General features: G+C 39.1%; 1 pseudogene; it reads right to left on the bottom strand.

The window, feature by feature from the left end:
* Nucleotides 1–734: 734 nt before the first annotated feature.
* The window catches only part of LOC103719801, a 30,785-nt pseudogene continuing 9,458 nt past the window's right edge, over nt 735–22,061 (bottom strand).

Consider the following 22,061-nt stretch of genomic DNA (forward strand, 5'->3'; position numbering starts at 1 on the left):
CCGGTACGGGCCCGAACCGGCCGGTACGCACCCGTACCGGCCGGTTCGGATAAAAAACCGGAAATACCGGTTTTTTATCCGTTCCGGTACCGGTCCACGGCCGGACCGGTACGTACCGGCCCGTACCGGCCGGTACGGACCGGTACGGCATTCCATGGTTTCAAGTCAATCAAGCCTGTTATGAAAGGCTCTAAGACAAATAAGTGCAATAAATAATAATGAGAATTCCTTCAGAAGTGCTATTACAAATGATGCATAACGCTACGGCTGCATAAGAAAGGTTTCAGCATCACTAGAAGCAGGGAAGTCCACGCAACAAAAAGAAATAAAATCGCATGTAAGATCAGATACTTATTAGCAACAGTAAGAGACTGAATCATTAAAAACAGGGGGAACGAACCAAATGACAGTAAAAGTCATTGTCTCAGGAGACTTCTCAGATAAAAGATGCTTCACCATAAAATCAACTTATTCAATTGTATCAATCAATTTGTTTAAGTGAATGACTGATAGAAAAATTTAAAGAGATATAATATGTTTATCCACACAAACAGAAGCATGAAATAAGAGGACACTGTTTACTAAGAAACAACCTTAGGAGATTCATTATCCATTAAATGTTCATGATGCAACTTTCTTACGTATAATGAATAAGTGCCAAAATTGAACTTAAGGGCTAATACCAGTACAGAACTACCCTGGCAAGTTATGGAGCTTGCTCTGCGGCCAGCATAGGAGTTAAGCATGCCGGGAACTACCTTATTGAGAGCTGTCAAAATCAATGTCCCTTCAAACTTTAAAAGGAACCGTAAAGAGAACGAAACAACAAAATGGAAGCACATAAATATAAAAATAACTCTCCTAGATAATTTTGCCTCTTTAACCTGCTATATTCCATGATTCTAGATAATTTTACCTCACAATCAGTTAAAAAAACCTCTATTTACCGACGACCACCAGCTTTTCTTGCCACTGGAGCTGAATCTTCATTATCGGATTGGACATCCCCGTACTGCCATATCTTCAACATATTCCGTTTTGCTTTTTCATGGAACTCTTGCAGGTTGTCGACTGCTTCCTTTCTTTCCTTAGCGTCCCAGCTCTTCCTTCTTTCTAGCCTAGCAAGTCCTTCCTGCAGTACAAAAAGACAACTCTCAGCACAGAAAAGATCATCAAAAGCAACTAAGAGTTCAATCCAAAATGCTCATTGCATATGCTATTTCGCAAAGACTCAATGATATCATTGTTTAGAGCTTTTAGTAATAATTCTGGACATACTTGCTCATGATACATTCAGGTCAGTGTAATACAAAGGATCTAGTAATATCACATCCAATAGCAATAACATCATGCACTTCAACATAATTTAGTAGCACGAGGAAGGTTGATTTCATAGGTGTCCGAAAACAAAGCGACGTTTATGTCTCCATCTACTTTAGAAAATGAGCTGCAAATAAAGAAACAGCTTCTAACATAACCTACACACCACCAAGTTATCTGACTTAATAAATCGACTGATCAATGTCAGAGATAGTATAGAGGTCTGCTATATTGCACAAACATTAGAAATGCATGTTTTGTATGCTGTCAGTTTCTTTTAGTCTCTCTATTACTCTCCATGGATTGAGCATAGAAATTCCATTTACATGCACCATAACAATGTGGTGTCATGCCTGCCGGGCAGGGCACTTCTAACTGCAGTATATTTGCCTTCTTTTCAAAAAGATAGAAGTATTAACTCCAAGACTCACTCCTCAAGCTTTAATGTTATCATCTGCTTGAAAACATCTTGAAACTTCAACCCTGTTAATGAAGTTCTAACCATCATTGAACCAATACTGCCCCTGGATTAAATCCGTATGGCAGCTTGAACATAGCCTGTTGTGACTGGCATTTCTTTTAATCTTTCTATTACCCTACATTGACTTAGCATAGAAATTCCATATAAAAGAACCATAACAATGTGGTGCCATACCTGCTGGGGATGGCATTTCTAACTGTTTTATATTTGCCTTCATTTCAAAAGATAGAAGTATTAACTCCAAGACTCACTCCTCAAGCTTTAAGTTCTTACCTGCTTGCGACCATCTTGAAACTTCAAGCTTGCTAATGAAGTTCCATCATTGAACCAATACTGCCTCTAGATTAAATCATTATGGCAAGTTGAATATAACCTGTCGTGGCTAGCAGAAATTGGCCAAGTCATTGCCAGAATTTATCAGTCTGCTGCTGATGGACTTGAGGCAGCCTTCCCAGGCTGCTCTCGAACCTCGGGGCTCCTAATCCTCGAGAGGAACTCATTTTGGACTAGCAGACTATTGCCGCTACATTGAAGCCAATTAGACTGCAAGATATGCTCAGGTCATCCTTTTCTTTTCATGGTCCTGACAACCTTGAAACCCTTCGTTAATGTTTGCCTTGCTGCTATTCTCTTCATAAGCACTGATCCCAATCCAATGTAATTCACTTCAAATGTTCTAACTCTTCATTCAAGTATTTTGGTAAGCACCTGTTGAACCTTTCTGCTGCTTCTCTTATCAGTATTTTGGAACTTTCTTTACTTTTTAGGTGAATAGTTCTCTAATTACTAGCAAGACTCCCCACCAAGGTTCACCGTCTCAGTACCGAACCTCATACTGATACCATCCTATTATAGTATTGGTATGCCCGGTACAGTACCCGATTTGGCGTACCAAATGTCGGTGCAAACTCCCGTACCACGTATGGGTTTAGTATCGGTACGGTATGCTCAGTATGCACTAGTACTGATCGGTACAGTCAGTACGACAAACCTGGCTCCCCATCCATGAATAATAATTATATTTTGCTTCAGTGGATGAACAATAGTATCATTATTCATCTTGTTCAATCCATTAGACCCATAATGAGTACTACAATTTAGTGGTCCTATATAGTTTTGTTCCCCCTTCAATAGTTTCTTGCATAGGGCCCAAGCAAGGGTACTACATTGTTGGTCCCTTGGTCTACAACTTTGTGGTCCAACATTAGGCTTTAAAAGAGCCAACCACTTTGTGCCACTCAAATACTCACCATCTTCTCCAGCTTGCAATATCCACCTCCTGCTATGCCAGTTTTTTGGTTTCTGATATCCTCTCCTTAATTGCATGAGGGGGCAACATGTTTGCTAGTTATTTACCTCTCTTTTTTCTTTGAATTTCATTGGTCTTCTTATTTGAAGTGCACACAAATGTTTGCTTCTTGGTGATCCTTCTTTGATTGGAATTTGCATAAGCCATGATGCTTTATCCATTCTAGGTCTAAAGTCCATAATGGAGACAATTAAACCTAGTCAAATCCTGAGCGGGCTGGGTTGCCTGAGCCCAGCATGTTTAGAATGGGCTCGGGCCTTATTTTGCAGCACAGTGGGTCGGACCAAGCCTAAAACTCAAGCCCATATTTTAAATGGGCCGATCTTGGGTTTACATTAACCCAACCTAGGCCCAGCCCGAACCTGATTATATAAATTTTTAATTAATAAATATATAATATATTATATAGTATAATATATTTACTACCTTAAGTAACCTCAATATTTCCCATTATTACTTCCCTATCCCACCACTTAGATCCCTAAACCATCCCGTTTCTATAGGGTTTCTCCATGCCTCCTTGCCTCAACTGAAAACCCAACACCCCAAGGCCCGACCTAGAAGCCCAAAACCCAGTATGTAGCGGGCTTGGAACTGAGAAGGAGGCCCGAAGGCCAAGTAAGGCCCATGCAGTCACCTAGGCTGAGCCTAGCCTGCCCAATAAGCAACTCTATAGCCGATCATGAATTCTTCAATCTTCATCCACAGTGATACTTCATGAACCCATTTGCTTCCACTCTTACATGGTGGCAGATTATCTAAAACCACCACCTTGTTTTCGTTGCCTTGGCTTGTGGTTTCCAGATCAACTTCATAATCCTCTAGCAATAATGTCATTTTTAAACTATCACAATCATCTCAATGTACATATGTTAGGATTGTGCTTTCTTAGATGGCAGTTGTACCTCTCTTCCACCTATCCTAAGACCTCTCAAAAAAAAATTTCATTGGTGTAAATTCCATTGGTGGCTAATATGTGCCATGTTATGCATGTTTGCAAATCCAAAAAATCTACTAATTTTATCACAAGTTTGCTTATGTTTGTCCTTGTTTGATGCTAGTTGGCTAGAACAGCCAGCTCAACCCACCACCAACTTGTATGTCCTCGACAAGGCCGGCCCGAGCCCTAGGCGACCGCCTCGGTCGCCTAAGGCCCCGGGCCAATGGAAGGCCCCCGGGAGGCTGACCAAAAGGAAGCAAAGGCCCCATATAAAATGGGAACAGGAGCTGGCTACGAGTCTTCCCCCTTGATGGAAGGGAGGTGGAGAGTTTCCTGGCCTGCAGAGGGGCAATTTGGGAAGTTGGGGACAGTAGTTTTGTTTTGGGTGGAGAGAAAGAGAGAGGAGGGATTTGGTTAGCTTGATACACGTCTGAAGCCACTCTTATCTTTCATCCCTTCTCTTTTTTGGTTTTGGTCTTGGTTTTCCTTCCCTCACATTACTTCTGATCCAGCTGGGCCATCAGCAAGAAAGATAGGGGGATTGGAGATCGACTTCTTGGAGGGTAGAGAAAGAAAAGGAGGGAGGGGGGGTTGAATGGCTGCTGTGCCGTGATGTTGTAGTGGCTGCTTGGGTACTCACTTGAAGGGGAGATGGTGGGATGGGACTTTTATTAATTAGATGGAGTGAATTTCCCTGCCCCTACTTTCTCTTATAGAGAGGTTCCTTTCTGGACAAATTCTTTCCTCTACCTTGACCATGAAGTGCCATGGGATAACCTTTTCCTGCTCTACTCTTGCTTGACATGGTAAACAGAACTGTCAAGCATTAATTATCTCAGTTATTTAATCAGTTTTATGGGCCCTTCCTTAAGCATAATTACTTTTCCGTGCTTCCATTCAAAAATTATATTAAGCTGAAAAAAATTTTATCTGTCTTTGTTGCATACATGCAGTTTTGTTGAAATGATGTACTTGATGGCTATCTATTTTTATATCTTTTTTCTAAATATTTTATACTTATTAATTTTTTTATTATTCAAAAAACAAGGCCTCATTCACTGAATCCGCCTTAGGCCTCCAAATATATTGGGCCGCCCCTGGTCCTCGGTTTGCAACCCTCCATTGCAAGGTAGGCTCCTTGTGGTGGTTAAATTTTGCAACTTGCAGCATATATGCAATCAACTTTCATAACTGTGACATCAATACTTACCTATTCCACTTCATTTAACTTCACTCAGCACTATCATACTCACTATAAGCATATTGTGATTTCACCTCTTTGATTTATTAGCTATATCAGTGCATCATCGTGCTTGATGAGAGCACAAAAGTGTGATTTACATACTACTTAAATTAGTATTATTGCCAACAGATAACGATAAAATTGCTGATTAAATATTATATTTTTTGTTTGGCATAGGTTATCATTTAAATACGTATTTGGTATAGATTGGGATGATATATGACCTCCAGTCTGATCACGCTGGAGCATAATTGAACCTGGTCAAAGCACATTTGCACCCGAGCAGCACATGTCGACACGTCACAGTCTATAGAGCGCATTAAAATTCAAAATAAAGGAAGATCATGTGTGGCTAGGGAAGTATTCTGGCTGCATGCTTCATCTTCAACTGTTCGAGCTCCCAGATCAGCGACGAGGCATCCCGTGATTCTCTCGCATCAAGGCCCCGAGATGATTTCCTTCCGCAATTGTTTTCTTCATCGCAATCCACCCGTCCGCCTCTTCCGCGTCAAAGCAGGCTCATTTCCTTCTCCGTTTCAACGTCCCTACCATCCGCATCTCCTCCCTTTCCGAGTGATCTCCGCGTCCTTGGCCCCACGATGCAACCGGATCTCTTCCGTCATCAACGTTCTTCAGCCTCCCGCAGCAACTTCTTCAGCCTTCAATCCCAACGTGCTCCCAGAATTTTCCAGCGTCCAAGCCGCATCAAAATCCTAGCTTCCTTCCCCATCGCGTGAGCCCAAGCATTCAAGTCCAGCCGGTCCGTGCGTTCCTCCCATCGATCACGGGAGACCCCAGCTCCATTCCACCCCAGCTCCAGCGCCCTCTTCCATGATCAACGTCCCCAGCATCCAGCCTTCCGGATTCCATCCGCAACCCAGCCGCTCCTGAAGCCCCGCTGATCACGTCTGACCTCTTCCTCCCAGCGATCCCGCGGCGCCCCTCATCCGGAGCCATCCCCTTCCATTTCTAGCCATCAAGGAGCACAAGATACAGCCATTCTCGCGGATTGACGCCCTCCGCCCCATCCGTCCGCGATCTGCCCTCTAGCATCACGCCCCGAAATCAGCAGCCCGTGATCCATTCTCCCTTCCCGAATGAGCATCCCGGACGATCCTCTCAGGGATCCATCGCTGGCTTCAAGGTCTTGGGCGATCTATAAGAAGGGGAGACGCTCAGCTGGGAAAGGAGGAAGGGGGGGGGAGAAGAAAGGAGCTCTATTTCAAAAGGAAGGAGGGTGGCCATCGATTGAAAGGAGGAAGCGAAGCTCTGGTTCAATAGAAAAATAGGGGAACCTCTGTTTTTCGAGAAGAAGAAAATAAAAAAAAGAGTATTTTATTTTATTTGTTTTGGGAGTTCCACCGAGGGGGAGCCATGCTCTGTTTTCTTTTCTTATTTTCTTGTTATTTGCAGAAGAAAAGAAGAGGGAGTTTCTTGTTATTTCTTGCTTTCTTTGCAGAAGAAAAGAAGCATTAGGCTTCCAATCTTCCTTTTTATTTTTGTAATTAGTTTTCTTTTTATGAAATCAAGCAATTTTCTTTCATGCAATCCATGTTCTAGGTTCAGTTTAATTTCTACTTTTTATGCAATAATTTTTCTTTTATGCAATCCATGTCTAAGTTTTAATTTAATATTCTACAATTTATTGTATGCATTCTAGAATTCTTAGTTTTAAGATAACCCTGGAATTAATCTTTGCTGTTCGATTGGCGATTTTAATTTATATTTTGTCTCTAGAAATCGACCCCTACTCTGCATCAGATTTCAATTGCAAAGTTTTCTTTCTTTTTTTTATTTATTTTCAAATAAAAAACATTCTCTGATAGACTAGAGAATCATTCAATGTCCCTGAAGTAATATTTTTCTTCTATTATTCAAAAATCGATTTTGAATCCGAGTGAATATTTTAATTTTTATGCAACTCCAATCACCTTCCTGTGGATCGACCTCTTACGACCACTATTCTTCGAGTAGAAAAGGTAAGAGTAAAATTAATTTAAACTTTATTTGTTGGTTTTAACAACGATCTGTTTAGCGTATTTTTAGGTAAACAGGAATTGCGACAACAAAATGTTGGCGTCGTTGCCGGAGAGGCAAATCGAGAAGCAAGAACGATCACGAAGATCAAATCAAATTTTGGATGCCCGGAGTGAACGCACTCCGGTAGTAAATTTTTTTTAATTTTTATTAATTTTTCTTGTTTTGATTATTTTTAGCTAATAATTTCATAGTTATTAAATTCTGAAATTTGAAATTCGAAATTTAAAATTTTGAAAAAAAAGATTTTAAAATTTAAAGAAAATTAAAAAAAATCCAAAATTCTAAAATTTAAAAATTTAAATTCAAAATTTGAATTCTGAAATTCGAAATTTGAAATTTTAAAAGAAAAAAATTTTGCTTGCTCAGTTAAATAGTACAACCTAATGACATTCCATAAACTTTAAAAAATCATTGAATATTTGCTACATTTAGTATTAAGCATTTGCATAAAATAATTTAAGGGCAAAACCATTAAAAAGATAAGGTCGGAAAGTCATTACCTGTCCTTAGCCTAAAAAATCACCACCTTGCATACATATCCTAAGCCAAATTAAATTAAAATCAATTAGGCATTGGCCTTAGGGCTTTCAAGCTCAATTAGACTCTTGGAAAGAAGCGGCTGAAAGCCCCTCCAGTGAGAATTTAGTAATTGGTGATGTCTAGAAAAGTTTTACAACAGTGAGAACTGTTACGGGTATTGTGGTACTGGTATATCCCTTTTGGCACCACCACACACCTCGGAACTTTTCTGGTCACTGGTTACTGGATCGCTTAACTGGTAAGCTCATCTTAATCTGAAAGGAAGATTAGGAGCTATCTAATCTAGGAGAGAATTTTAGAAATTTTTACCTAATAATTATCCACGCAACTAGATTTAAGAAGCTACTAAACCTCACTTAATTCTAAGACTAATAGAGTCAAATTGTTGTGTTGTGTTGGTTGTGGTCATCTGTGTCTAGCCCTCCTTTTTTCTTAGGATTTCGTTCATTTTAGGAGTCAAATCTAATGAACTATTGATAATGTATGCATGGTAGAAGGTCATTAAGGGGTAAGTTAACACCATTTGATCCTGAGATTGACAGAACTTTTCATCACAATCAGCGAATTGTAAGCCAACCATCAATCTCTACAATGGGTGAACATATTAGAACTTTGAATGAGTTGTTCGCACCCACATCCGCTAGTCCCCCTACTTGCATAGTATTACCAATTAATAATGCAGCCCAATTCGAGATTCGGGCTGCAACAATAAACATGTTATCCAAATTTCATGGGTTTGAGAGTGCACAACCGTATATTCATCTAAACAAATTTTTGACAATCTGTCAAACGTTTAGAAATCAAAACTTAGATGAAGAGGGTATTAAATTAAGGTTGTTTTCCATGACTTTAGAGGATCGTGCTGCTGCATGGCTGTATTCTCTTGCTTCAAATTCCATCCCATGGGAACAACTATCTAGGAAGTTCATGGCTAAGTTCTATCCCATGGTAAAGACTGAAAAAATTAAGGATGCCATCAGAACTTTTAGAGAAAAATCTAAGGAGGAATTTTTCCAACTTTGGAAAAGATTCCATGATCTTTTGATCAAATGCCCGCACCATGGGCTTGACAAGGCTGATCTAGTACATTTCTTTTACAAAAGATTACCTCCAGCACATAGGAACATGATTGAATTCATGCATAAGGGTAGGTTCATGAACCAAACCCCTGATCAAGCCTATGAGTTCCTTGTGGACTTAGCTGAAAATGCCCAAAATTGGAGTAGCTACGGTAAGGAGATAGATAGAGATGATTATGGGTCTAGAGAACCAAGTACCTACGGAATAAAAACAGATCCAGAACTCAAAAATGTCATGTCCAATCTGGTGAATGGAGTGAATAATCTAAGCAAAAAGTTGGATGCTTTTACGGTTTCCACTAACTCAAACTCACAAAAAGAGTCAAATCCCATCATGAAAGTGGAACATGAGCCACAAGGCTTATGCATCTTGTGTAACAGTTCTGAGCATCTAGTGGAGTGTTGTCCTAGTCTACCCAACATTAAGACTGAGCAAGCAAATGCTCCAAATCCATATAGTGCCTTCAAGAAGCCCACTCCCAATTCATTCAGTCCAGTCTACCACTCTGATAATAGGTTCCACCCAAATTTCTCATACAAGCAAAATGAACCTATTCAACATCAAGGTGGTCCACCAGGTTTTCAGAAGAACTTCCCCAGGATAGGTCCATCACAAATGAACCAACCTTTGGTTCCATCTTTACCTCCTTATAATGCCCCTATCCCACAGCAACCTTCACCATTAGAAACCATGATGGCTAATATGATGAAACAACAACAAGATTTTATCCAACAACAACAACAAACCAACATGACCTAAACCCAGACTAACCAATTCCACGCGCAAGCAATTGCAAAACTTGAAGTTAGTCTGAGCCAAATAGCAAACTCTCTAGGGGATAGGAAGAAAGGTGAACTACCTAGTCAACCAGTGCCTAACCCTAGTAGACAACAAGGTCAGAGAAGTCAGTATCAAATCGATTCTAATGAAAATCTGACCCATGAAGTCCAGGCAATTACCACTTTAAGGTTTGGCAAACAAGTGGACAATAAAGTCCAACTTTCTGAACACGTAAAAGAAAATAAACATGAACCCAATAAGAGCCCTATTCAAAAGAGGAGTCAAGAAAAGGATAAACCAGAAAAAAAGGAAGAACCCACAGAAACATACAAACCTAAGGTTCCCTTTCCCAGTAGACTTCAGGACTCCAAGAAACAATCTACTTTGATGAAATAATGGAAGTCTTTAAAAATGTTCAAATAAATATACCTTTCCTCGATGCCATACGATAAATTTCCTCCTATACAAAATTCTTGAAAGACCTCACCACGGTCAAAAGAAAAACCAGCATTCTTAGGCAAGCTGATATGGCTGCACAGGCTTCATCTCGCATTCAACAACAGATTGCCCCAAAATACAAAGATCCTGGTTGCCCTACCATTGAAATAAAAATAGGAGAAACGATCATCCAAAGGGCCCTATTAGACTTAGGAGCAAGTGTAAACCTGTTACCCTATTCTGTCTACACCGAACTAGGTTTGGGGAAATTAAGGCCCACAAAGATTACTTTGTCATTAGCAGATAGAATTGTGAAGTATCCTAAGGGAATTGTTGAGGATGTAATTGTAAAGGTGAATGAGTTTTACTATCCTATGGATTTTGTAGTCCTCGAAACTGAACCAGTGAAAAATTCAGGTAGTCACATCCCGATAATCCTTGGCAGACTATTTTTGGCCACTTCAAATGCTGTGATCAGTTACCGAAATGGGATAATGACCTTAATATTTGGAAACTTGACCGTCCAACTCAATGTCTTTCACAGTAGTAATCAACCATCTGAGATGGACGATTTAGAAAAAATTCACATAATTGAGAACATAATCAGCAAGTTCTTCGAGGAATCAAGTTATTCTGATCCACTAGAAAGATGTTTAGCCCAATTCAATCAAGATTGTGAGGATGGAGAGTCAAATCAGGAGGTTAATGCATTGTTATTCTTGTAATGGATACTAACAGATGGGCTACTAAATTTGAATCATTACCTATACCTGAATCCCAGCTAGTACCTTCAAGTGTCAAACCTCCCCAGCTTGAACTTAAAGATCTGCCTGAAAACTTAAAATATGCATTTCTCGGGGACAACAACACCTTATCTGTTATTATTGCATCAAATTTAACTGAAGAACAGGAAGAGAAGTTAAATATCCTTCAGAAAAATCAAGAAGCGATCGGCTGGTCTATAGCTGATATTAAGGGGATTAGCCCTTCTATGGTCCAACATAAAATTCATAGAGAAGAGGATGCAAAAACCTCTAGAGAACCACAAAGGCGACTTAACCCAGTTATGAAGGATGTGGTTCGAGCTGAAATTATTAAACTCTTAGATGCAGGGATTATATATCCTATTTCTGATAGTCAGTGGGTGAGCCTAGTTCAAGTCGTACCAAAGAAATCTGGAATCACTGTAATTAAGAATGACCACAATGAGTTAGTTTCAACTCGAATTCAAACTAGATGGCGAGTATGCATCGACTACAGAAAGCTGAACGCCATGACTAGGAAAGACCATTTCCCACTACCCTTCATTGACCAAATGTTAGAACGTCTAGCTGGCCACTCTCATTACTGTTTCCTTGATGGTTATTCTGGATATAACCAAGTTCCAATTGCACGTAAGGATCAAGAGAAAACCACATTCACCTATCTTTATGGCACTTTTGCCTATTGTCGCATGCCTTTTGGGTTATACAATGCACCGGCTACATTCCAGTGGTGTATGATGAGTATTTTCTCCGACATGGTGGAAAAATTTTTAGAAGTTTTTATGGATGACTTTTCTGTATTCGAATCTAATTTTAATAAATGTCTGCATCACTTGACCTTGTTGTAGAACGATGTAAAAAGAAAAATTTAGTTCTTAACTGGAAAAAATGTCATTTTATGGTTCAATCAGATATTGTTTTGGGACACATTGTATCACAAAGGAAAATTGAGGTGGATAAAGCCAAAGTAGAATTAATTGCTAAGTTACCACCTCCCAAAACTGTTAGGAAAGTCAGATCCTTTTTAGGGCATGCGGATTTTTACCGCCGCTTTATCAAGAATTTCAGTAAATTATCGAAACCCTTATGCAATCTGTTGGCGAAAGATGCTATTTTTAATTTTTCGCCAATTTGTATAACTGCTTTCGAAAGACTGAAGTCTGAACTAACCTCAGCACCCATCATAAAGATCCCTGATAGGAATCTGCCATTTAAAATCATGTATGATGCATCTGATTATGCAATAGGTGCCGTCCTAGGTCAGCGAGTGGGGAAGCTTCCCCATGTGATTCATTATGCGAGCAAAACTCTGAATGACGTCCAACTTAACTATTCTACCACTGAAAAAGAGTTGTTGGCTGTTGTCTTTGCTCTTGACAAATTTCGTCCCTATCTGATAGGAAGCAAGGTCCTGATTTATTCTGATCATGCCGCCCTTAAGTACCTTCTCATAAAGAAGGATGCCAAGGCAAGACTCATTCGTTGGATCCTATTGCTCCAGGAATTTGATCTTGAAATACGAGATAAAAAGGGATCTGAAAATGTTGTAGCTGACCACTTGTCTAGATTAATTGTTGAATCATCTGGAGAATCCATGCCTGTATCCGAGACCTTCCCTGATGAACAAATAATGATGATTTCCCATGCCAATGTTCCATGGTATGCTAATGTAGTCAACTATCTAGTTACTGAACAAATGCCCAGTTCATGGATCAAACAAGAGAAATTCCGCTTCTTAACTCATAAAATGGTATTTTTGGGTGAACCATACTTGTTCAAATATTGTCCTGATCAAATCATCAGACGATGCATCCCTGAACACGATCAAAGGAATGTCCTTTTCTTTTGTCATACCATGCTTGTGGTGGTCATTTTAGTGGGAAGAAAACTGCTGCAAAAGTTTTGCAGTGCGGATTTTATTGGCCCACACTTTTTCGAGATGCGCATGACTATTGTAAATCTTGCGATCGATGTCAACGATTAGAAAAACTTTCGAGAAAGAATGAGATGCCCCTGAACCCTATCTTGATTATAGAAATCTTCGATGTTTGGGGTATTGATTTTATGGGTCCTTTTCCTATGTCGTTTGGGCACCAGTACATTCTTGTGGCAGTTGACTATGTATCAAAATGGATTGAGGCTATCGTGTGTAAGACCAATGATCACAAAGTGGTGATCAAGTTCCTTAAAGAATCTATCTTTGCTTGTTTTGGCACCCCTCGTGCTATCATTAGTGATGGGGGGAAACATTTTTGTAATAAAATCTTTAAAGCCCTTATGAGAAAGTACAACATTAATCACAAGGTCAGTACACCATATCATCCACAAACAAGTGGACAAGTTGAAATTTCCAATCGGAAAATCAAGACCATCCTTGAAAAAACTGTTAATACATCTCGGAAGGATTGGTCTCTTAGGCTAACAGATGCACTGTGGGCATATCGGACGGCTTACAAAACACCAATTGGAATGTCTCCATATAAAACTGTCTACGGCAAGGCCTGCCATTTACCTGTCGAGTTAGAGCACAAAGCCTATTAAATTTCGATCTTAACAAAGCGGAAGAACATAGAAAGCTTCAGCTCGATGAGCTTGAAGAAATTAGAAACGATGCTTACAAGTGTGCCAAGAAGTACAAAGATCGCATGAAGATCATGCATCATTCGTAAGGAATTTCACCCAGGACAGAAAGTTCTTTTATACGACTCTCGATTACATCTGTTCCCTGAAAAACTTAAATACCGCTGGACTGGCCCATACATTGTGGAGAAAGTGCATCCGCATGGTGCGATAATTATAGGCAGTACCAAGGATGGCAGATCTTTTAAAGTTAATGGACATCGCCTCAAACCATACCTCGATTATCTGAGTCCAGAAGTTGAAGAAACACTTCTGGTAGATCTTGTTTATACTAATTAAGTTAGAATTGTCTGGCTAAAGACATAAAACTTAGCACTGTTTGGAGGCAACCCAACATGTAAATATTATTATATATATATAATATATAATATATATATATATAATAAAAATAAAATAATAATTAAAAAAATTCAATAAATTACTAACATGCACGTTTGGGGTATTTTTCCCAATCTTCAAGTTATCCTGCCATATCAAGGTCCAAAATCAGGTAATGTCTCCTCAATCCTATTATTGTTTTAATTTTCTCAACATTGAGAATAATGCTGAATTTGGATATGGGGGTGAGAATATTTCTGATTTTTCTGCTTAAAAAGATTAAAAAAATAAAAAAAATAAAAATAGAGGGGACTTCAAATTTCTAACTCAAATTCTAATCTTTTTAGCTGTATAAACTAGGAATTGCCTTGACAATAGTTTTGAGTTAAGGAATATAATAGCGGTTCTAGCTTGAGTTTTTGTCCCACCTGTCTCCTACTAACATGATAGAAGATGATTTAGCACCTACACGTAAGCACATAAATAGTGGGGTATGTAAACTTGCAACTAATATGAATACTTTTAATCTTCTAGATAATTTAAAGTTATATGTGTGATGAACACCCTAATCAAAAAAAAAATATTGATAAAAAAATATAAATGATTTTATCGTATGTCTTCTCACTGAGTAACCGGGCCTCTTGCTTGGCAAGCAACGAGTGTCCGCGTAAAAAGGTGAGGATGGCTAAGATTAAACTCTGAGTGACTAATTCGGCCTTGGAGCCTAGTTGACTTGAGTTATTAAGCCTGTTAGGGTGTCTTTACACCTAGTGCTCTGAGCCATCTGGATCGGGAGTCATTGGCCTAACACTCGCTACATGGGTTAGCTAGAAAGCTTAATAAAGCTAGATATTGTACAAGTCATTCTTCTTAGCATTCAGTCTGATTAAAAGTTAAATCTTGGGTGTTCATTACCATTTAACTCTAGAAAGTCTTGAAAATTAGAGTGATCACGTTGGAAGTGAAAGCCACTCATTTATATGATACTATCTTGCACCTCACTCCATTCTTAACTTGTTAGCAGATAGATGGGAATAATGGAACTTGAGTTAGAGTCTGCTTAAATATGATAGCAATAAGTCTATTGTCCTTACAATTCTAGGTTCATACAATAATACTTGTTCAAATTTTGAGTTAAACAATGAAAATCCCTGACTGATGAAGTTTGAGGATAACTTCACTGCAAATCCTCACGAGACAACACTCGTCCACTAGGATAACCTAGGGGTTTAAAGGCTTGTTGCACGTGCTAAGTGCAATCGTGATTCCCTACGAAAATGGATACATATCTCAGTTTTGTGTACTTAGCTTCAATAAAAAGTCATAAGTTAAACTATATCTTTTGCACTCTCATTTTATCGTTTGCTTGTTAATTACTAAAGACTAGCAATAAGCTAGTTGGGGGGTGTGATGAGAGCACAAAAGTGTGATTTACTTACTACTTTAATTAGTATTATTGCCAACAGATAACGATAAAATTGCTGATAAAATATTATATTTTTTGTTTGGCATAGGTTATCATTTAAATACGTATTTGGTACAGATTGGGATGATATATGACCTCAAGCCTGATCACGCTGGAGCATAATTGAACCTGGTCAAAGCACATTTGCACCCGAGCAGCACATGTCGACACGTCACAGTCTAGAGTGCATTAGAATTCAAAATAAAGGAAGATCATGTGTGGCTAGGAAAGTATTCTGGCTGCATGCTTCATCTTCAACTGTTCGAGCTCCCAGATCAGCGACGAGGCATCCCGTGATTATCCTGCATCAAGGCCCCGAGATGATTTCCTTCCGCAATTGTTTTCTTCGGCGCAATCCACCCGTCCGCCTCTTTCGCGTCAAAGCAGGCTCATTTCCTTCTCTGTTTCAACGTCCCAACCGTCCGCATCTCCTCCCTTTCCGAGTGATCTCCGCATCCTTGGCCCCACGATGCAACTGGATCTTTTCCGTCATCAACGTTCTTCAGCCTCCCGCAGCAACTTCTTCAGCCTTCAATCCCAACGTGCTCCCAGAATTTTCCAGTGTCCGAGCCGCATCAAAATCCTAGCTTCCTTCCCCATTGCGCGCCCCATCCGTCCGCGATATGCCCTCTAGCATCACGCCCCGAAATCAGCAGCCTGTGATCCATTCTCCCTTCCCGAATGAGCATCCCGGACGATCCTCTCAGGGATCCATCGCTGGCTTCAAGGTCTTGGGCGATCTATAAAAAGGGGAGACGCTCAGCTGGGAAAGGAGGAAAGGGGGGGGGAGAAGAAAGGAGCTCTATTTCAAAAGGAAGGAGGGTGGCCATCGATTGAAAGGAGGAAGCGAAGCTCTGGTTCAATAGAAAAATAGGGGAACCTCTGTTTTTCGAGAAGAAGAAAATAAAAAAAAGAGTATTTTATTTTATTTGTTTTGGGAGTTCCACCGAGGGGGAGCCATGCTCTGTTTTCTTTTCTTATTTTCTTGTTATTTGCAGAAGAAAAGAAGAGGGAGTTTCTTGTTATTTCTTGCTTTCTTTGCAGAAGAAAAGAAGCATTAGGCTTCCAATCTTCCTTTTTATTTTTGTAATTAGTTTTCTTTTTATGAAATCAAGCAATTTTTCTTTCATGCAATCCATGTTCTAGGTTCAGTTTAATTTCTACTTTTTATGCAATAATTTTTCTTTTATGCAATCCATGTCTAAGTTTTAATTTAATATTCTACAATTTATTGTATGCATTCTAGAATTCTTAGTTTTAAGATAACCCTGGAATTAATCTTTGCTGTTCGATTGGCGATTTTAATTTATATTTTGTCTCTAGAAATCGACCCCTACTCTGCATCATATTTCAATTGTAAAATTTTCTTTCTTTCCTTTGTTTATTTTCAAATAGAAAATATTCTCTGGTAGACTAGAGAATCATTCAATATCCCCGAAGTAATATTTTTCTTCTATTATTCAAAAATCGATTTTGAATCCGAGCGAACATTTTAATTTTTATGCAACTCCAATCGCCTCCCTGTGGATCGACCTCTTACGACCACTATTCTTCGAGTAGAAAAGGTAAGAGTAAAATTAATTTAAACTTTATTTGTCGGTTCTAATAATGATCTGTTTAGCGTATTTTTAGGTAAACAGGAATTGCGACAACAGTGCTCATGGCAGTCATGTATCTCTAAATATCATCTCGACACAACTTGCCAACTTTACATCTTAGCTACTTTAAATGTAATCCTACTCATGTTGTAGGGCTGATTCTATTCTCCCTTTCATTGAAACTTCCTGTCCATGAATGTGTACTTGCTTACATGGATCACCATTCTCATGGCTTAGTCTTGGTGCATGGTCAACCTTGACTTTTAGATAAGAGAAGGGAAATGGAAGTTTGCCAGTCCACTTGAGCATAAAAACATTCTGATATAATACTATAGCAGCCCATTATAGTAACAATGCATTGTGATATAGCAATATAGAGGCCTAGTGTGCTGCAAACAGATTGCAACATGTATTTTCCTAATATGGTCCCATGTAACTTGCTTAATATGCTCCCATGTAAATTGCTTACTTCATGTAGCAGTTTTCACATAGATTTTATGTAATGATATGGAACATAAATGCACTCCTACTGTGATGTTATTGTCTACAATAACGAGTCCAAAATTTATATATCGCATTCAGCTAGGGGTGCAAATTAGCTGAACTCCAGAAGATCTAGCTCAGCTTGGCTCAAAAGTTGACTGATGTGTATTGAAAATACCAAGATAGCATGATTTCGTCTTGAAGAGACCAAAAAATCAAATTGATGGGAGACAAAAAATTGAGCAAGTGAGGTGCAGTAGTTAATTGTGATGTGGATGAAGTGGGAAACATCGGTTAGCTAGTGTAGAGGCTGGAGCACCGAGGTCGACCATCATGATGAGAGGCTCAAGGTAGAGAAGGGAAGGTGGCATAGGCAGAGGCAAAAGGGGCAAGGAAATTTGGGCAGCAACAGCATCAATAGCTGGAGCATAGAAGGTGGTAAAATAGGATAGACTGAGCACTACATTTAGAGGTTATTATTCACCATCATCAGATTATGAGTGAGAGAGAGAGAGAGAGAGAGAGAGAGAGGGGGGGGGGGGGGGGGGGGGGGGGGGTGGAGGTATTGAGAAAAATCGCAACAGGAGGTTATTTGTTAAGGGTCAAACTTGAGATTGCCCGCTGAGATGCCTTTCTAATATTTGTTCCAACCATTAGATCAAAATCTAAAAGTTAGAATAACTTAAGTTTTTATAACACATTTATGCGATAAGCAAAAGATGATGGGAGGTGTCAGGAGGGATGATGCAAAAGTGGCATGACAAGTGATGGGAGGAAGATATATATATATTTATATATACAAGAATAAATGGCAAAGGATGAAAGAGTGACTAGGTAGTGATTGACTAGATGGCAAGGAGATGTTAAGCTAGAGACTGAATCAAAGGGCGCAAGATGAGATGATATAATGCAGCTAAGCATACACGATGTTGCTTGGACACTTCAAGATCTGAAAATTTTTTTTTGTCATGTCCAAACAATTGGACACCTATGGCAAAAAAAATCACTGCTCATATCAGGTTTTGTCATCTGTCCCTAGAAAATTTTAAGCCTAAAATAACATTAAGAAAAGGTCTTAAGAATTTTATCAAATCACAAACGAACTGCTCTACCAAATTGTTCATCCTTACATCTTTATTTACAAACATACCTACATAATTTTGAGACATGGCTTATATCTGATATTTTGAGAGATAATTATCCGACTTTTCTGGGACACTTGCACACTTGATACCATGTCACATGTCCAGGTGACATTGTCTATAATTATTTTTTTGTAATAAAAAAAAAGCATAACATGATATAATAAATAATAATAATATTTAGAATAAGCACATTTACAGTTAAAAATATTTCAAGCTATATCGAGCTGAACATGAATGAGCTCTGCCCAAGTTTGGGTTGTTTGTATTTCTAGCCCACATTTCCTGATCAAGCAAACTCATTTTGAGCTAAATTTTGGGATGAACAAGCTGCTCACTAATAGCTTGCTCATTTGACAGCCTCAAAGAGATCAAGCACTAACTCCTAACATTTGCTTCTCATGTTTCATCTAATATGAATCGACTGATTACGTGAATGTCTTATGGCCAAATACTGTTGCGCCCTTCACCGTTTGTATTGCAGCAAAGTAGGTAAGTTGAAAGCCAAATATTTTAAAATTAGAATACTGCTGCAGAGAATAGGATAAAAAGATCAATGCTAGAATATATAACTTTACAGCAAATAGTGTGCAAAGATAGAAATAAAAAGGAAGATACTGAGCCACCATCCATGGAAAGTCCTAACCCATTCGAAGCCAATTGAATCAGAGGTGGTTTGTCAAGTAAGCCAACAGATTAATCAACTCCACTGATGCAAAACTAAAAATAAAATTCTAATGTCAAAGAAAAATATTCTCAAAAGCTTGGAAACACCCATCAAGCAACAAGGACCATATGACATGGATAGGGTTGGATTTGACTCAAGCTGCTTGAGCAGAAGACTCAAATCTAGGCTCGAGCCACTTGTAAACAAACAAACATGTTCAAATTTTTTGGATCAAAATTAGTTCAAGCATGAATTATAAGCCTTGAAATTATTAGATATATCATATATGATTTATGATAAAACAGATAATCATATATTTGCAGGAATCAGTACAAGGGCTTGATTTTTGGTCTGGCTAAAATAGTATTGGGTTGGAGATGGGAGGGGTGTGACAATTGAAGGCCTATCTGCTCATCACTCCATTCCTCTGTGCTCTTTTGATCTTTAACACCATTGTGCCCTACCTCATCTTTGTTCTTCACTAGCATGGCAACACGGAATAAATGACTCAAGCTTGAGCCCATCTCTCTCTAGAATTGGGCCTTCAACCCTCTACCAACAGCAAGCTTCACTACAACACTTAGCTTTACTCCACCAAGATTTCCTTCATCAGTCATGGCAGTCTACTCTAATAATGTTTCTGTCCCATTTTCCCCAGTGACAACGAACCACACCCTTCTGCCCCCCACCCAAGCCCCCACATAGCCTAAGAAATTTGTTTCGCCTTTTATGTTAATACTCACCAAAATTCATAGTTCCAATATAGGCTTTAGAATTTTTTGACAACAGTTTGCTACTTACTAAAATATACGATTTTTCCTAATTATTTCAATAATTTGTTGTCCTATCTTTTGGGTTTCGTGAAGATTGAAGCAAGATTTATTTCAAGCTGAAACCAGCTTAGATCACAGTTTTAGCTCAAGCTTGAATCAAGGTTGATTTTGATCTTGATTAGATTTAGTTCAAAGCATGGTACACCCTACCGTACCGAACCAAGCAGTATGGGGCGTACCATACTGTACTGGTACATAGTCCAAAAGGCATACTGACACTTGGTATGCCGAACCGGCCTTGTACCAGGCAATACTGATATAGCGACAGGGTGGCACCCGTATGGGGCCCGGTACCAAGACAGCGTACCTCAGTCCAAAGGAAATCGATCCAATTGAAACAGGCTTATTTTCAGCTCAATTAGGAAATAGGCAATCCTAGTCCAAGTGTCCAAGATCAAGATTAACACTGCACCAAGCTAGAGCTCGCCTAGGCTAAATCAAGCTCAGCTCGATTGCGCACCTAAACAAAGAAAGATAATGACTGACTTAAACAAGTGTGGTTTAAGTACAATTTCTTATATCTCAGCTTTAAAATTTAATTTCACTCCACAAGTTAGCAATGACCAGACCTGTAAAGTAGAAATGAATATATTAGAATACCAGCTCTTTCATTTATTAAATGCCAAGAAATAAAAATAAATTTAAATCTAGATTCCAGCAAATTTCTGTAAAAATATTTTGTGTACATACTTCTCTTTACCAGTCTTTTAAATCCATGATATTCCAGGCCTGATCTGAAACCTTACCAAGTTCGATCAAATAAAAATTAAGAATGGGAATGTGTTCAAACCTGCAGCATGGAAGCATTGACACTGGTACCAGCTTCCACATCGACCAATGTTACAATTAGAACTGTTCCAGTTCCCTGCCCTTTTACTTTTCCTCCTGAGGTATCTCTTTCTTCAACCACAGCGCTGAACTCCCTAGAACTGTTCAGAGTGTATTCACTCAGATACTCCAGAGCTTCTTGCCCAAAATCATCCTCTAAATTTGGGACTTTAATCTATGCAAGGCTTCACAGTTGCACCAAACCAGGTGAAGATGAGACTGAGGGATTCAGAGGTCGTAAGCGACTGTAGGGAACCATTTCTTGGTTTCCATAACCAATATAAAAGACCTCAAACTTGTCCTGCTGTGATTCCACAGCCCCTCGTGGCCCATTAACAATCTTTACATGCACATGAAAGTCTCAGAGTAAGGAAAGAGAAGCAAAAGATTATGATGAGATGACTAATCCAGGTTCAATACTGTTAGATGTATGCCCTAGAAGCCAATTTTGGCTGACACATTATTAATTCTAGGACATAATTTGTACTTGACTTTATTATTATTGAATAAATGAAAGGCATCTTTTTCATTCATATTATTATTGTGTCTATAAATCGTCCAAGGAATTAATAAGATGATGGTGCATATTCTCAAGAGTTGAGAATTTGAGCCATGTATTATTAGTGATTAATTTCTAAACGCTCCTGATCGATAGATCATCACGAGGACGATGATCGATCCGATGAGATCAGTGCACACATTACTTTCCCTATGGATGGACGAGACTCGAGTCCACGGTGTAGGGACACTGAAGTAATAGTGCAGGTGCTTGTTAGAGAACAAGGGTACTGAGCGTGACCAATACAAGAAGTCACTTGGATGTCTATCCACTCGTCAGTGACTTGCTTGATATTGCAGTAGTGTGACTGGTCCTTTGACCTACAATGCTTCGGCTACTCACAGTGAAGTTATTGTAGTTTGACTGCACACATACATGGTCTCTAGCCATATGGGTCCATGCAGTGTAGATTGGCTGCAGTAGGTTCACTGTAGGAGTAGGGTATGCACCTATAAGGAATCTATCGACCTTGATAGATAAGGAGAGATCCTATGTGATTTATAAGACTGAGTTCGTAAGACCTCGGCCGGGGCAGATTACACAGTAGAGAAAGAGTTCTCCGCTCTCGAACTTAAGTCGAATAAATCTTGACA

The sequence above is a fragment of the Phoenix dactylifera genome, unplaced genomic scaffold (genome assembly GCF_009389715.1).
Source record: "Phoenix dactylifera cultivar Barhee BC4 unplaced genomic scaffold, palm_55x_up_171113_PBpolish2nd_filt_p 000608F, whole genome shotgun sequence".
NCBI lineage: Eukaryota > Viridiplantae > Streptophyta > Magnoliopsida > Arecales > Arecaceae > Phoenix > Phoenix dactylifera.